At 42.9% G+C, this 3,573-nt stretch overlaps 1 long non-coding RNA gene across 1 annotated transcript; it reads right to left on the reverse strand.

Moving 5' to 3' along the window:
* Positions 1-984: 984 nt before the first annotated feature.
* On the reverse strand, positions 985-2,472 carry LOC137613902 (uncharacterized). The gene is made up of 3 exons (XR_011039004.1): positions 2,372-2,472; positions 2,065-2,199; positions 985-1,988 (listed from the first exon to the last, which is right to left on the reverse strand). It is a non-coding gene; the product is annotated as an uncharacterized lncRNA (long non-coding RNA).
* Between the last annotated feature and the right edge of the window lie 1,101 nt (positions 2,473-3,573).

Below are 3,573 nucleotides of genomic sequence, written 5' to 3' on the forward strand. Positions count from 1 at the left end.
CTTGAACATGTTAAAACAATGTTCAGTCTACAAGTACCTTGATGGGGATGTGGTACCACATGTGCAGCCAATTACACTGGGAAATCCTAAAAGAAATTGAAGTTAATAATTTTGAGGTTGGAGCACAATTTCATTAAGAATATCATTTGAAATTCATTTATCAGATTTCTACATCATTCACCTGCAATCCTGTGGAACTCCTCCTTGATGATTCTGTTGGGTTTATCTCCGGGGAAATAGAAAAATTGGGGTAAAAGTTTCAAGGCGAGGCGCACTGAGCATCTCTCACATTGTATAGAAAAACTACCGTTTGCAAATTAAAAATTAAAAAATGACCGAACCACTACCTACACACAGCACTGCTGCAGATGTGAGGATGGATCAGGTAGTGGATGTGTGTGATGGATAGCCGTGAATCGGTACCAATCATAAAGACAACTGGCCGGGCTATAAACTGGACATCTGAATGCGATACAATTTTTTTTTTTAAATCTCTGAATTAATGCGGAAACTCCATCAAGGGGCTCCTCGTCAAATGGAGCCCAGTGGAGCCCAGATTCGACGATTCACCATGACGACGGACGAGATGCGCTCCGCGTTACTTCACGCAGCTGAGGTACAGATTGTAATCTACGTGTATGAAGACTTTGAGGATATATTGCGAAGAGGAACAGCGTTGCAGATGTAAAAAAGAGAGAGATGACTTGAAACTGCTACTCAAGTTGATGCGTACGTCTAAACGTAGCCCGTTGACTCACGGTAAAATTACGGAGGTAAACGGCTTGAATAATGGTTTATTAAATTATTTTATTAGATGCAATCCAGTGGGGGAGAAGCACACGTCAACACCTGAGAACAAAGTTTAAAAACATCGTTCACACAGGTCGCACTTCTGCATCATATTATTAGGGATCCTCCTCTTCCTCATTATAACAAAATGACATTGTACAGTAAATAGTAAGTGGACGTTCGGCTTTTCAGGTGTTTTATTGCCAACAGAATGCTCTTGTCACACACATAAATGTGCTCTCATTCTTAGGCATTCCATGTTTCATTCTGTGTCTTTTAGTCAAATAATACATAATTGATGAAAACAAAAATAAATTAACAGGAAATTGAAGAAAAGAAAGGTGGTCAAATATTTTCTGTTATCGATTGTTCCTATTGCTTAACATTCTGGTGTACACAGAGTGACATTTAGCCTCCACTGAAGGATCAACACTTTCTCATCCTTTTTTAACAGAGCAAGCTGGACAGTCCATCACATCCAATGTACAGATAGACGCTCAGTGAACACCAGCGGTTCATTCAGTGGAATTCATATGTAACTGTATGTTTTGATGTCCTCCTCATGTATTTCCAGCTATTTGTTAAAGTTTATCGAATTCACTTTCTATGAAATACAGACATCAGATAAAAAAATGGTTTCTTTGGACCTTCAGATTAGGAGGGCAGATTTGAACATACAAATTGTGGAGCACAAGTTAGAGGTGGGTGTTGTTCACAAGTGAATCATGTTGAATATTAGAATGTTCACCACTGGAACGATCTAAGAAATGACTTTGTATTTGTAAGTAATAAAGATGACCAAATGACATGTAAATTTTTATTGCCCGCTGTGATGGTGGTGATGGTGACTCTGGAATGATTCTGGCAGATGGAGTCACTGCTCTGCCACCCTGGATTGCTGGCAGGTGGACGAGGTCATGTCGGGGTGTTCAGTTTGTGGGGTTGGGTGTTGGGTGTCTACTCTGATAGTGGCAATACTACTATGAAGAACAGAACTGCATCACAGGTCCTCTGAGGAATCATCCTGAGGTGTCATAGACACTGGAAACGGCCTGTCAGTAGCCTATGGTCATCTCCACCCGGGCTCTCGTCCTGCAGTGAACCCATTTGAAGTTCTGTTGGGGACCTGGGTTAGTAAGGGGTCAGCAGCCTCGGTTGGCATGGGTAACCCCTGTCCCCCAGAAAACAATCAGACTCTCCTGTGATGGAAAGTAGATTCATTAGAGTGGATTAAACAATGTAGACAAATGAATTATTGTGCTAATCTTTAGTTACTGCATTAGTCTGTTGCTCAGGTGAGACTCATCATACACCCGTGAGTCAGGAACCGATCAGGACCGCTCCGTCTCCACATCAGTGCTGAGGGGAGTTCCTCCCCACCGCTGTTGGTTATGCTTGCTCTGGAGGGTTCTGTTGGGTGTCAGTCTGTTAAAGCTCTTTGAAATGTCTGCTGATGTGATTAGGCGCTATACAAACAATGGCGGAAAATGTAGTTTGCAGCATCACATGTGATCTGGACAGATGTTAGTTTATCTATCATGCAGTCTTTAACATGTTGAAACAGTAGTCAATGTACTTGTACCTGCATATATTTTCTGTGAATTGTCATCCTCTTCACATCACCTTCATTATGTGAGGGAGCCTTGATGTGAATATGGGTTCCCTCTATGGCAGCAAATTACATTGGGACATCCGAAAAGAAAATTAATGTTACTAACATTGCAGCACAATATCATTAAGAGAGATTTCTACATCATTCACCTGCAGTCCTGTGGAACTCCTCCTTGATGATTCTGACGGTTTTCTCTCCAGGGAAATAAAAAACTGAGGTAAAAGTTTGAAGGCGAGGCGCACTGAGCATCTCCCACATGATATAGGAAAATTACCGTTTGCAAATAAAAAATGAAAAACTGAACGGAGCGCTACACCCAGCGCTGCTGCAGACGTGAAGATGGATCAGGTGTGTGTGTGTGTGTGTGTGTGTGTGTGTGTGTGTGTGTGTGTGTGTGTGTGTGTGTGTGTGTGTGTGTGTGTGTGTGTGTGTGTGTGTGTGTGTGTGTGTGTGTGTTGGGACGTGAATCGGTACCGATCACAAAGAGAACTGTCTGGATATGACTGGACATCTGAACGCGATACAAAAATATTTAATTCTCTGTGAATCCATCAAGGGGCTCCATGTCAAACGAACATGCTATGTTTGCCTCTGAAAAAAACACTAAAATATGGAGTTATTTATTAAACCTTACGTCGGTCAGACTCTCTGTCCAACAGAACCAGGAAATGAAGACGCGCGAGCGGCGGTGAAAGGGGGCGGAGTCAAAAGAAACCCTGGGTTTGTGGAATAAAACCTGCTCCCGACCACGTTATGTTCAGAGAGTCTGTTACTGCGGTAACAAACCCAGAGGTTCAGTTTACCTCGCTACGTGAAACAGGCCAGGGTTACAGCTCTAACCCTGGGTTAAGTTACCTCCCTTTGTGAAACCGAAAACCCTGGTTTTCCCTGATTTCAGGGTTAACTTACCCAGTTTCCACTGAACCTGCTTCGTGAGGCTAGCTTCAGAGTCTGTTACTGTGGTAACAAACCTAGAGGTTTACTTTACCTCTCCTCGTGACAACGGGCTAGGTTTACTCCTCTGACTCTGGATTAACTTACCTCCCTTTGTGAAACCGAAAACCCTGGTTTCCCTGATTTCAGGGTTAACTTACCCAGGTTTTCCACTAAACCGGCTTTGTGAAACGGGCCCATTGTGTCAATTCGTGATGACACGCCCCCCTTAGCCATCA

This window comes from Antennarius striatus, chromosome 19 (genome assembly GCF_040054535.1).
Source record: "Antennarius striatus isolate MH-2024 chromosome 19, ASM4005453v1, whole genome shotgun sequence".
NCBI lineage: Eukaryota > Metazoa > Chordata > Actinopteri > Lophiiformes > Antennariidae > Antennarius > Antennarius striatus.